We start from the raw sequence: 14,385 nt of genomic DNA, 5'->3' as shown, positions 1-14,385 counted from the left end.
TGTCAAGTTGTGTTTTCCTTGGAGCCTGTGGTTTATTTTTCTTTTGGTTGACTTCAAGGTGAAAGTGCTTATAGGAAAGAAGAATGCAGCATACTTTCTCCATGAGGCCTGCATGGGTCCTTTTTAATTTTATTTTAGAAAAAGTCATATCAAAAGGTATCTCTTCTTCAGCTGCACAAAACATTTTCACTTTTTTACCAAATTCCTCTTCTTTGATGAGTCCATTTAAATTGGGAAACTGCCTTTTTAGGAACAAATAACAAAAACGCAGTTCATTCTCAGCATCAGCCTAACATATGGTGATCTTGAGCAATTTACACTATTTATGGCCCATTCACTGTCTAGCACAGGATAAGACCTTGTCACAGGAAAGAGCCAGCCACATAGTAACACAATTGAACAATGCTTGGTTTTCACTTTGGTGTGTAAAGCATATGCTTTATTTATGACATGTGTGGCAAAGCGTTTTGGAGAGTTGGATAAGTTTAAAGGCACTTTTATGAAAACCTCTGTGCTTATGTTTAGCTGCACAATAATTATGTATTACATATGCGACCTCTGACCCTGCTCGCAGGCAGGTCGCTCCCCACGCTGCTGCACGGCTCTGCCTGCATTGTTTTTGCCTAATCTTGTATTTTTCCCCTGTGCCTAACTTGCTCTCTTGCCCATACTTGTTTTTATTTCTCTGTGCCTGTACTTGTTTTCTGGTCTAAACTTGTTTTTCCTTCCTGTGCCCAGTTCTCCCACGGCCCCCGCCCGTTTTTCCCTCTGCTGCGTCCCTGTGGCCCAGCCCCCCTGCAATCCCATTCGCTGCCCCGCTTCCGTCTCCCAGCTGCTCCTCCATCCCACATCCCCTTATATGGAGGCAGCGCAGCGGTGAAAGGAGTGACCTCTGACCCTGCTCGCAGGCAGGTCGCTCCCCACGCTGCTGTACGGCTCTGCCTGCATTGTTTTTGCCTAATCTTTTATTTTTCCCCTGTGCTTAACTTGCTTTCTTGCCCATACATGTTTTTATTCCTCTGTGCCTGTACTTGTTTTCTTGCCTAAGCTTGTTTTTCCTTCCTGTGCCCAGTTCTCCCGTGGCCCCCCGCCCGTTTTTCCCGCCGCTACATTCTTGCGGCCCGCCCCCCCTGCAATTTCATTTGCTGCCCCGCTCCTGCCTCCCAGCTGCTCCTCCCTCCCACATCCCCTCATATGGAGTCCACGCAGCGGCTATGCCGCTGAGGCGCCGAAGGCATGCCTAAGGCAAGCCCGCCTGCGCCCATCCGCGCCCTGCGCCAGGACCCCTGAACCCCACGAATGCCACGACACCCGACACCGCTAGTGTGCCAGAACCCTCCACGCACTCGACACCGGACGATCACACACCTGCTTCCTGGCCGCCCAAAGCGCACCCACGGTGCTTTCACCTGCCGGAACTGCAGCTTCACCAGCACCCGCCCCGTCATGCTGCCGACCAGGAAAGAACCCAACCACCTCAGATGCATCCTTCTCAACACCCGCTCCGCCCGCAAACAAGCCGTTGAACTCTGGGACCTACTCGACTCAACCTCCCCAGACGTCGCCTTCCTGACGGAGACCTGGCGGAACCCCGCCTCGGCACCCGACATAGCCATAGCCATCCCAGAAGGCTACTAGATCACCCCAGGGACCGCACCAACAGAGCAGGAGGAGGAATTGCCATCATCATCTTGGGACAGGAGTTGGCCTAACGGCTAGGGCGCTCGACCTCGAACCTGGGGATCTGGGTTCGAGTCTCGGTAACGACGCCAAAACCTCCTGTGATTCTGGGCAAATCACTTAATCTCCCCGTGCCTAAAATGAATGTGTGTCCGTCCTCATGTAACGTAACTGGTGCTATGTAAAGCGCTCTGATACCTGATCCGGTTCGGGTCTAGTTCGAGCTATATAAAACTCTGCAAAAAAAAAAATCCACAGGAACACTCTCAGAGTCTAGACCAATACTGACGACACCCTCGTCACCTCCGAACACCTGCACTTCCAGATCCACACCGACCCCAACACCACCCTCAGAGGAACCCTCATCTACAGACCCCCCGGACCCTGACCACAGATCAGCGACTCCATCGCTGACTTCGCCAGCACACACGCCCTCGCTTCCACAGACTACATCCTCCTCAGGGACCTGAACTTCCACCTCAAGAACAACAACGACACCAACTGCACCACCCTGATCGTCAACCTAGCCAACCTCGGACTCAGACAACTCATCAGAACACCCACCCATTCCACCGGTCACACGCTTGACCCCATCTTCTCCACAAACCCCCACGTCTCCTTCAACCACACCACCAAACTCGACTGGAACGACCATCGCTGCATCCACTTCACCTTCAAGAAACCCACCATGTACCACCACACCCAACAGATGCCTCACCGCTGCTGGTGCAAAGTCACTGAAGACCTGATAAACACCACCCTCGCCCAGAGCCCACCCGCCGACCCCACGGACCCAGACACCGCCGCCTGCAACCTCAGACAGTGGATCAACGACTGCGCCAACACCCTCGCCCCGATCAAGAAACCCTCAACAGAAACACCAGGTAGAAAGCCAGCTGGTTCACTGAAGACCTCCGGGCTTCCAAGCACACCTGCCGAAAACCGGAGAAAATCTGGCTCCGTGAACGAACACCGGACAGCCACGCAGCCCACTAGAATGCCACCCACAGACACCATCACCTCATCAGATCTGCCAAAATGGCCACCTTCAAACACCGCCTAGACAACAACGCGCTCAACAGCAAAGAGCTCTTCAACATCGTGAAGGAACTCTCCAACCCCAGCTCCAACACCAACGACGTCCACTACAGCTTCAACTCCACAACCGCCCTGACAACCACTGAGAACTCCACCCACACGACCACCATCCGCACCAACCGCCTGCTCTCCTGGACCAACATCAACGACGACGACACCATCAAGATCATGAACACCATCCACTCCGGATCTCCGTCAGACCCATGCCCACACCACATCTTCAACAAAGCCAGCACAGCCATCACACCCCATCTCCAGAAAGTCATCAACACCTACTTCAAGACAGCAACCTTCCCGGAGAGCTGGAAGTATGCCGAGATCAACGCCTTACTCAAGAAATCCAAGGCGGACCCCAAGGACCTCAAACGGTCACCCAGGCCCTCATCAGCAGCAGGTTGGACTACGGAAACGGCGTCTACACAGGAGCCTCGGCCAAACTCCTGAGACTGCTCCAACGCATCCAGAACGCCTCTGCACGCCTGATCCTCAACATCCTTTGCCGCAGCTACATCACACCCCACCTGAGAGACCTGCACTGGCTCCCCGTCAACAAGAGGATAACCTTCAAGCTCCTCACCCACGCACACAAGACACTCCACAACACTGGACCAACGTACCTCAACAGATGACTCAGCTATTACACCCCCACCCGCCAGCTCTGCTCCGCTGACCTAAGGCGGCAGATCATTCTCCCACCTTGCCGCCAAGACCTGGAACACCCTCCCCCTCCACCTACGGCAGACCCATTACATGCTGACCTTCAGAAAACTCCGCAAGACCTGGCTTTTCGAGCAGTAGCAGCATTCCCCACCCCAGCACCTTGAGACCCTCACGGGTAAGTAGTGCGCTTTACAAATGATGTGATTGATTTACTGGGCCTTTTTCTCAACACATATATTACAGGATATGATTTCCTCATTTGTCCTCGCAAGCACTTGGGTAATTAATTCAGTGGTGTAGAAGGTGCAGTGACACGGGCCAAATGTTTTTGAAAACCCACTAAACACTGATTAATGTGATATTTTACTACCAAGCGAGCAGTCACAAGTACAGTTACCTTGAGGAACTAGAGCTCTGAGTTGAATGGTGCAGCAGGTGCAGTGGCACAAGGGCCAAAATGTCTAGGATATCCACTGAAAATGTATTTTTGGTATATGTTACTACTAAAGAAGCAGTCAAGTCAGGTTACCCTACAGGCACTAGGATCATGATTTGAATGGTGAAGCAGGTGCAGTGGCACAGGGGCCAAAAGCTCTAGGAAACCCACTGAACACCAGTTATTGTTATATTTTACTAGTAAACAAGCAGTCACAAGTGCAGTTACCTTGCAGGCACTAGGGCCATGATTTGAACGGTGCAGCAGGTGCAGTGTACTGGGGCCAAAAGGTCTAGGAAATTCACTGAAAACCTATTATTGCTATATTTTACTAGTAAACAAGCAGTCACCAGTGCAGTTACCTTGCATGCACTAGGGTCATGATTTGGATGGTGCAGCAGGTGCAATGACATAGGGGCCAAAAGATCAAGAAAACCCAATGAGCTTAGTCAATTTTTTGTAGTCATATTGCACAGCATCGCTAGCTTCAGTGCAGCATAACTGAAAATAAAAGCACTATAACACGGGAAACACTGGCTGTGTCATACAGCTTTTTACATTACTTTCAGCCATTTGCAACATAGTTAAAGAACCTTAGCAAAGCCAATAAATCTCATATCTGCAAGACCTACTTGGTTTTGCCAATGCTTGCTAGTACTACTAGGCTGTCAGCTCCAGGATGGTGGATCTTTGCTGCTCTGAGCTCTCCTGCACTGCATCACACACTTGGATCTTACTGACAAGTCATCCAGGTTTCTCTTGACTGTAGTGGGGGACAGTCATTACCAAGATTGCGGATGCTTCACCAAATCTGCATGGGGCAACTGAAAACATTCCTGTTGATAACTAAATATCTTTACATGTTTGTGGCACTGTAAGATGTAAGGGAAGAGCAATCCTGTCTTGTGGGTGCTCCTACACTAAACAAGTTCGCACTTGGTGGCGCGCCCAGTGATGCTGTGTCACAGTAATGCTCCTGACTGCACAACTTGTTGGTATCATAGCTGTGAGCAATGCCCAAGCGATGTGTGAGGATGTGCTAGTGGTGCCTGCAGGGATGCTAGAGCACTTTTTTATGCACAGTGCCATTCATGGTGACCCTGTGTACCACTTACTGAGGCCAGGCTAGGAGGCACTGTTCATGCATACTGGAGAAAGTGCATGCCTGGGAGGAGAGGGTGGGAAGATGACGTGTACTTTGTCCTAGAGATCATAATTCTCACTCCCTATCTTTTCACCCTAACTAACTTTAAGACACAGGTTCTATCTGCACTTTTGGTGGGTTGATTCTGTTCCTCAAATACTGACAGAAAAATCCTGAGGGCAGACAAGGACTTCTGGTCAATGATGGCAAAGTGCGGTTGAGGCCTGGAAGTGAGACCAGTACAATTCAAAACCTGGTGTAAGTCTGAGCGGTCCACCGTCCAAGAGTACTCCCCTGTCCCTTGCTGCATACCCCAGAGGACAATGGTGCCAACCTTGACTGTCTCTTTCCTGCCACAGTTACTTGAATGTATGCCTCTGTTGCTCTCCCTTTAATGGCAGAGGCAGCATTCCCACTGTGCCTGCAATCAATCAATCAATCAATCATAGCATTTATAAAGCGCACTACTTACCCGTGAGGGTCTCAAGGCGCTGGGGGGGTGGTGGATGCAGCTACTGCTCGAAAAGCCAGGTCTTGAGGAGTCTTCTGAAGGTCAGCAGGTCTTGGGTCTGCCAAAGGTGGGTAGGGAGGGTGTTCCAGGTCTTGGAGGCGAGATGGGAGAATGATCTGTCGACAAAGGTCGCTCTTCGGATGCTGGCGACTGTGGCGAGGGCGATGTCACCGGAGCGGAGCTGGCGGGTGGGGGTGTAGAAGTTGAGTCATCTGTTGAGGTATGCTGGTCTGTTGTTGTGGAGTGCCTTGTGTGCGTGGGTGAGGAGCTTGAAGGTTATCCTCTTGTTGACGGGGAGCCAGTGCAGGTCTCCCAGGTGGGGTGTGATGTGGCTACCGTGAGGGATGTCGAGGATCAGGTGTACCGAGGCGTACTGGATGCGTTGAAGCTGTTTCAGGAGTTTGGCAGAGGCTCCTGTGTAGAGGGCATTCCAGGTAGTCCAACCTGCTGCTGACGAGGGCCTGGGTGACTGTTCTTCTCATTTCGGTGAGGATCCACTTGTAAATCTTGCGGAGCATGCGGAGGGTGTTGACGCAGGAGGAAAAGATGGTGTTGACCTGCTTAGTCATGGAGAGGGTGGAGTCGAGGATGACCCCTAGGTTGTGTGTGTGGTCGGTGGGTGTATTAGCTGTACCCAGTGCGGTCTGCCACCAGGAGTCGTCCCAGGCGAGGGGGTGGATCCGAGGATGAGGACCTCCGTCTTGTCTGAGTTCAACTTCAGCCAGCTGTTCTTCATCCATTCGGCGACGGACTTCATTCCTTTGTGGAGGTTAGTTTTGGCGGTCCTTGGTGAGGGAGATGATCAGCTGGGTGTCATCGATGTAGGAGATGATGTTGAGGTCATTCAGTCGGGCGACATGGGTGAGCGATGCCATGTAGATGTTAAACAGCGTTGGGCTGAGGAATGAGCCCTGGGGTACGCCGCATATGATCTTGGTGGCTTTGGAGCGGAAGGGGGGTAGGCGGACGCTCTGCGTTCTGCCAGAGAGGAAGGAAGTGGTCCAGTCCATGGCCTTCTCTTGGATCCCGGCGTCGTGGAGGCGTGTGCGTAGTGTGCGGTGGCAGACCGTGTCGAAGGCGGCTGACAGGTCCAGGAGGATGAGGGCCGGGGTTTCTCCGTTGTCTAGCAGGGTCCTGATGTCATCGGTGGCGGCGATTAGGGCGGTTTCGGTGCTGTGGTTGCTGCAGAACCCGGACTGGGACGGGTCCAGGATGCTGTTTTACTCGAGGTAGCGAGTCAGTTGTTTGTTGACGGTCTTCTTGATGACCTCGCCGGGAACGGGAGCAGGGAGATGGGCCGGAAGTTCTTGAGATATTTTGGGTCCGCCTTGGGTTTCTTGAGTAAGGCTTTGATCTCGGCGTGCTTCCAGCTCTCTGGGAAGGTAGCTGTCGCGAAGGAGATGTTGATGGCCTTCCGAAGATGGGGTGCAATAGCGATGCTGGCTTTATTGAAGATGTGGTGCGGGCAAGGGTCTGCCGGAGAGCCGGAGTGGACGGTGTTCATGATCTTGATGGTGTAGTTGTCATTTATGTTGGTCCAGGAGAGCAGGCGGTTGATGCTGATGGTGGTCGTGGGGGCGGAGGTCTCGGTGGTTATGGCGTTGAAGCTGTTGTGGATGTCTGCGATCTTGCGAAGGAAGAAGGTGGCCAGCGAGTCTCACAGGTCTTGCGAAGCTGGGATGTCGTTTGTGTTGGAGCTGGGGTTGGAGAGTTCCTTCACGATGTTGAAGAGCTCTTTGCTGTTGTGTGCGTTGTTGTCTAGGCGGTTTTTGAAGGAGACCCTTTTGGCGGATCTGATGAGGTGGTGGTGTCTGCGGTTGGCGTCCTTGTGGGCTGCGTAGCTGACCGGTGTTCGTTCGCAGTGCCAATTCTTCTCTAGCTTTCGGCAGGTTTGCTTGGAGGCCTGGAGGTCTTAAGTGAACCAGCTGGCTTTCTTGCTGGAGTGGCTGTTGGAGGGTTTCTTGAGCGGGGCAAGGGTGTTGGTGCAGTCGTCGATCCACTGCCTGAGGTTGTGGGCGGCGGAGTCGGGTCGGTGGGGTCGGCGGGTGGGCTCTGGGCGAGGGTGATGATTAGCTGGTCTTCGGTGACTTTGCTCCAGCAGTGGCAAGGCATCTGTTGGGTGTGGTGGTGTGTGGTTGGCTTCCGAACGGTGAAGTGGATGCAGCGATGGTCGGTCCAGTGGAGTTCGGTGGTGTGGTTGAAGGCAACGTAGGGGCTTGCGGAGAAGATGGGGTCAAGCGTGTGGCCGGCGGAGTGGGTGGGAGTTGTGATGAGTTGTCTGAGTCCAAGTTTGGCGAGGTTGTCGATCAGAGTGGTGGAGTTGGTGTCGTTGTTGTTCTCGAGGTGGAAGTTCAGGTCCCTGAGTAGGATGTAGTCCGTGGAGGCGAGGGTGGGGGGGTCTGTAGGCAAGGGTTCCCCTGAGGGTGGTGTTGGGGTCGGTGTGGATCTGGAAGTGCAGGTGTTCGGCGGTGCAGAGGGTGTCGTCGGTTTTGGTCGAGACTCTGAAAGTGTTCCTGTAGACGATGGCAATTCCTCCACCTACTCCGTTGGTGCTGTCACTGCGGGTGATCTTGTAGCCTTCTGGAATGGCTTTGGCGATGTCGGTGCTGAGGAGGGGTCCAGCCAGGTCTCGGTCAGGAAGGCGACGTCTGGGGAGGTTGAGTCAAGTAGGTCCCAGAGTTCAATGGCGTGTTTGCGGGCGAGCGGGTGTTAAAAAGAATGCATCTGATGAAGTTGGGTTCTCTCCTGGACAGTGGGTTGGCAGGTCGGATGCTGGTGAAGCTGCAGTTCCGGCAGGAGAAGGGTCCTTCGGTGCACTTCGGGGCGGCCAGGCAGCAGGAGCGTGATCGTCCGGTGTTGAGTGCATGAAGGGTGCTGGCATTGTAGCGGAGACGGGCGTCGTGGCGACTGCGAGGGCCAGGGTTCTGGTGCTAGGTGCCGTCCAGGCACGGACGGGCCCAGATGGGCTTGCCTTAGGCACGCTTTCAGCGCACCAGCGGCGCACCTGCTGCACCCGGCCGCGCAGCGGCCGGCATATATGGGGAGGTGGGAGGGAGGAGCAGCTAGGAGGTGAGAGAGGGGTGGCGATTGGGCTGGCGGGGGGCAGAGCCGCAGGGACGCAGCAGCGGGAAAAAAGGGTGAGGAGCAGCTGGGCGAACAGCGGGCAATGGGCACTGAACACAGGGGGGAAGAGACAAAAACAGGCTAGGCTAGAAACGGAATAAAGACACACTAAACAGGGTGCAGAGTTCACAGGGGATAAAAGAGAAGTACAGGTGGCAAAAGCACACAAGACAAAACAAACCAAGCGCAGAGAGCAAGCCTCAAACTCGCGATTGGCAGCAGTAGTGGGCTGGGGGGGGGCGATCACACCAGGTAGAGCTGTTGCAGAGGCGAGGGGAGCGACCTGCCTGAGAGCAGGGTCGGAGGTCGCTCCTTTCACCGTGCAGCGGCCAGCATATATGGGGAGGTGGGAGGGAGGAGCAACTGGGAGGCGGGAGCGCAGCGGCGAATGAGCTTGCGGGAACGGGGCCGCAGGGACGCAGCGGCGGGAAAAAAGGGTGAGGAGCAGCTGGGCGAACAGCGGGCAATGGGGCACTGAATACAGGGGGTAGAGACAAAAACAGGCAAGGCTAGACACGGGGCAAAGACACACTAAACAGGGTGCAGAGTTCAGAGGGGATAAAAGAGAAGTACAGGTGGCAAAAACACACAAGACAAAACAAGTCAAGCGCAGAGAGCGAGCCTCGAACTCGCGATTGGCAGCAGAAGCAGGCTGGGCGCTCACACCAGGTAGAGCTGTTGCGGAGGCGAGGTGAGCGACATTCCTGAGAGCAGGGTCAGAGGTTGCTGTGGGCATTAGGGAACCATGTATGGTGTAAGCAGGAATCAAAGCAAACACGAGGAGATGATGGATGGAGCACTGAAACTTTTCAGACACTCACCCCTGTTATAGATCTGGTTTTAATCCATCATATTTCTTTAGCTCACTTCGCCACCCCAGTTCAGACCCAGCCATATTCAAATCAGTCTTGACCCTGTCCCTCATGGGAACAGTCCAGTCCGAACTGCCGGCCAGGTCTTCCCTGGACCAGAAACAAGTTTCCTGGGACCGGTTTCATAGTATCACCCCTCATCAGCCAGGCTAGCTTGAATCCAGTGGCAAAGTGAGCAAATGACCTAAGTCTGGACATACGCTGCCAACTTAGGGCGAACAAAGCGAACACAAGGAAATAATGGACGTAGCACTGAAACTTTTCAGACACTCATCCCTGTCACAGATCTGGGTTTAATCCATCATCATTCTTTAGCTCACTTCACCACCCCAGTTCAGACCCAGCCATATGCAAATGCACATCAGTCTTGACCCTGTTCCTCATGGGAACAGTCCAGCCCGAACTGCCAAGCCAGGTCTTCTCTGGATCGGAAACAGGCATCCTGGGACCGGTTTTGGAGTAACAACCCTCATCAACCAGGCTGGCTTGATTCCAGTGGCAAAGTGAGCCAGGGACCTCCGACAGGGGCATACACTGCCAACTTAGGGCGAACAAAGCAAACATAAGGAGATGATCGAAGCAGGCCTAGAAATTTTCCTATTTAATGGTTATGGGGACCAGAGTGCACATCAATCAATCAATCAATGACACTTGTAAAGCGCGCTACATACCCGTAGGGTCTCAAGGCGCTGGGGGGGGGGGGGGGGGCGCTACTGCTCGAACAGCTGATCAGCACCTCTTGAACCTGATCAGCACCTCTTGAACCTGTGAATACACCTGCACTAAAATATTGTAATTTATTTTACAGAATGCCACTGGACTGCTTGTCTTATTCACCTACTAGGGTGGGGTGCTGAATTAGGATCAACACCTGCATACACTCTTGGTACCAGAGGTCCGTGTAGACTAGTGTGAAATAAAGTTTTATGTAACTGCCAACTTCCAGTCCTTCACAGCGGCTACAGATTAAGCTGCGTCACCAAAGGTGATGCAACGGAACTTGGGGCCTATCAGTAGCTACGCAGTTTTTCAAAGCAGAGCTCGGTGTTATTTGTTATGTCCTGGGCCTCAGCGTCATATTAGGCCCAGAGCAGCGCCTGAAATCAGTGCACTGCACAGGTGCAGTAAAGGTTGACACACACTAGTTATATGCTGGTGTGGGACTGCCTGCACGCAGCCCCACCCTTTTATTTATTACCAGGGTCACATGTCCGCAGGCAAAACCAAGTAGGCAAGGGAAGGGAAGCTGAGGTGTTGAACGGGGACACACCTGCCAGCCTGATACATTACATTCCTCCTTCATTTTAAATAAACAAAACATTTCGGCAAGTTGCTAGCAGGAGACATTTGAAGAATAAAAACATTTTGACCATGGGTCACAAACCAAAATAAAACCGAAACTGAATCAAAAAGACTACAGCGGCAGACTGCCTCTTCTCTATTAGTCCATCACATAGTCCTGGAACTGCTGGGATGATGTTGGGTTCTGCCGGAGGTGGTGTTTGGGGAGACCCCAACTGGAACTCGACCACTCAGACTCAGTCTGTCCACCATCCGCTCTGTTGTCCATGGGCGTCGGGCCAACAGGGTCCTGTCATGCTAGGGAGGGCGATGGAGAAGGCACCCCCTCAGGGGGCCGGGGAGTAGGCACCAGATCAGCTCCAAGAAAGTCATCCACAGGTTCCTGCATGGGTAAAGCATGGCAGGTTTTCAGGGATTCCCTCGAACATTTTGAAGTAAGATAAGTTTTGAGTTACTGTCTCTCAGCCTCTTGGTGCTGTTATCATGGTCCCCCTGACCTGAGTGGTCTTCCAGGGTTCCAATTCAAAGGGAAGTTGGAATTTGCTCCGGGGGTGGCAGTCCTTAATGAGCTCCTAGCCCGCAACATAGAGTTTTGGCATTTGTGATCATCTGCGATGGGATGCCTGGAGGTTTTGCTCTTTTCTGTGAGCTTGCTCACAGTTGTGTGGCACCGGGGCTTGCTCCCAGATAGGGTGATAGGGACTAACGTCTGTGACTCTCCGCCCAAAGCAAAGGGTTCTGCATGCCACTCCGGTAGTGAAGTGCGTTATTAACCGGTAGTCTTTTAGGGACATGTAAATGGCAATCTCCAGCACTGCTGCTCAGCCTGCATGCTACAAATAGTCTTTATGTTATGTTATGTTAGCGCATATTTGTAAAGCGCACAGCTACTCCCTGGAGTGTCCTGGCGCTGAAAACATCCATACGTCACGTAACATCGAGCAAAACAGACCACTGTTGAACGGCTCACAGCTGGAAGACCCACGTTTTAAGACTTTTCCTGAAAGTCAGGAAGTCAGGACTCTGTCTAATTGGGAGAGGGAGGCCATTCCACAGCCATGAAGCAACTACATGAAAAGATCTACCTCCTGTCCGAGACAGTCGCACCCTGGGAGTGACAATCAAAAGTGGAAATGAGGATCTCAGGGTGCGCTTGGGGAAATAAGGCTGAAATTTATCCCTAAGATAGGGTGCTCCAATCTTATGAAAGGCTTTAAAAACCAGAACCAGGGCTTTAAACTGAATTCTTTTCCGTACATGAAGCCAGTGAAGTGAAGACAGGAGTTGGGTGGTGTGAGTTCTAGAACCTGTCAGAAAAATGACTCTGGCTGCTGCGTTCTGGATCACTTGTAGCCGGCCCAAAAGATATTCAGGAAGGCCGAGATACAAGAAATTCACGTAGTCCAATCTCGACATTATTAAGACCTGAACCACTGCCTTCCAGTATGGAATGGAAAGCAAAGGTTGAAAGTTTCACAACATTCTCAACAACCCAAAGCATACCCCGACTACCGAGTGTACTTGAGCCTTCATAGAGAGAGTTGAGTCCAGCTTAATTCCCAGATTCTTCACCGTAGAAACGGCCGACACATGGGGGGACATATCCTGGGGCCACCATTCAAACCAAGTGTCTGGTGGCCGGGCCCAAAAAGATAATCTCCGACTTCTATGAGTTACATTTAAGATGGTTATGACTTAACCAAGAGAAGACTTTAGACAGGCAGATGTTGATTAAGTTGCCAACAAACTCACCTCCTTTCTCGCAGGTGAACAACAGCTGAGTGTCATCAGCATATGATACTATTTTGGCACCAAATTTCTCAGCGAGGGAGGCCAAGGGGGTCATTTACAAATTAAATAATGTGGGGCTCAAGATAGAGCCTTGAGACACCCCCACATTCAAAGGAGGAATCTCCGCCGAGAAAGGAGGAGTCCAGATGGTTTGAGAGCGGTTGGCGAGGAAGGACATGAACCAACTCAACACCGTGCCTCCTATACCGCTGTTGCTAAGTCTTTGCAGTAATCTTGGATGAGGCCCGGTGTCGAAAGCTGCGGAGAGGTCCAGCAACACCAGCACGGCATTTCCTCCTCTATCCAATGTAGCTTTAATGGTTTCTGCCACTTCCAATAGAGCCGTTTCAGTACTAAAGTTGGCTCTGAAGCCTGACTGTCTATAATGTAGCAGAACATTAGTTTCCACATAATTAGGACATGGTTTACAAATTTTTCCAAGACTTTCGAAAAGAAAGGCAGGAGAGAAATAGGCCTGTAATTACAGGCTACCTCAGGATCAGCCAACGGTTTCGTAAGTAGCGGGAGGATTTTAGCATGTTTCCACAATTGTGGCATCATCCCTTCCCGTAAAGCGGTGTTCAGGATAGAATTCACACAAGGATTAATCACATTAATTCGCATGAACCTTTCAACCTCACTGTTTGCTTGAGGCCAATTGGGAGGTGATCCGGCGATGTGCGGTACCTCGAGATGTGAGGTAGTTCACCAGGTCCTGGCCGTTGAAGGAGGGCCCATTGACTGTACGTAGTTCCCGGATGAGGCCATGGGTGGGCATTATCTTTTCCAGCTTCAGGATGGGTTCTTCAGCCGAGGTGGTCCTCAATCTCTTGACCTCCGGGTACCAGGAATGGTTTTCTGTGACAACAAGGAGGTGCCTGCTGACTGACAGACTTCCAAAATTCATGCTAGCTCATTGCCAGGGTGATGGCTCCATGATGATGGGTGGGGGGGGAGGGGGGTCACTTCCACTGGTGGCTTTGCAGAGACTACACTGTCGGATTGTTCTTTTGACCTTCTCATCCAGGCTAGGGAACCACACCTTATTTCTTAGTCTTAGTTTTGACAACTGCCTGGTGGGACCCGTGTGTGAGGTCCACCATCTGCTGGGTCAAACTGGCTGACACCACAAGCCGGGGTCCTCAAAGAAGGTGACTTGAGCGTGTTTTGAGCTTCTGCAGTTCTCTGGGACAGAGTCGCCATACTGTTGTCCCAGCTTCCTGATTGGATAGCGGGCATCACCTGCTGGAGGCAGTCATTGGATCGGGTGGCTTCAAGGATGTCAGACAGACAGATGGGAAATGGATGCAACCTTTCCATCATGATTCTCACATACCCTTTGGCGTCTTCAGCTCCCTGCTCTTCTTGAGGAGCAGCAGGGCAGGTATGCCTCAAGAGATAATCCGCTGGGCTGTGGGCTCCCTACTGTTACTCTATGGAGAAGTGGTATTCTTGAAGCTGCAGTATCCACTTCTCAATCCTCAGCGGAGGCTTGGAGGCTGAACCTTTGAAGAGTGGCAGTAAGGGTTAATGATCTGTCCTGACGATGATTGCAAGTCCTTAGAGATAGATATGGAAATGCCTCCATCCCCAATGAATTGTAATTGCCTCTTTCTCAATGTGAGAGTACTGTTGCTCACTAAGGGTTCAAGCATGGCTGGCATAGGCCATATGAAGTGCCCACTCTCCACAGGGCTGTCTCTGGGACATGGCTGCTCCCAGACCTGTAGGGCTGGCATCCACGTACATCTGTGTCCTTATTGGTGTC

Source organism: Lissotriton helveticus, chromosome 5_1 (genome assembly GCF_964261635.1).
Source record: "Lissotriton helveticus chromosome 5_1, aLisHel1.1, whole genome shotgun sequence".
Classification (NCBI taxonomy): Eukaryota; Metazoa; Chordata; class Amphibia; order Caudata; family Salamandridae; genus Lissotriton; species Lissotriton helveticus.
This window is presented reverse-complemented; position numbering follows the sequence as displayed.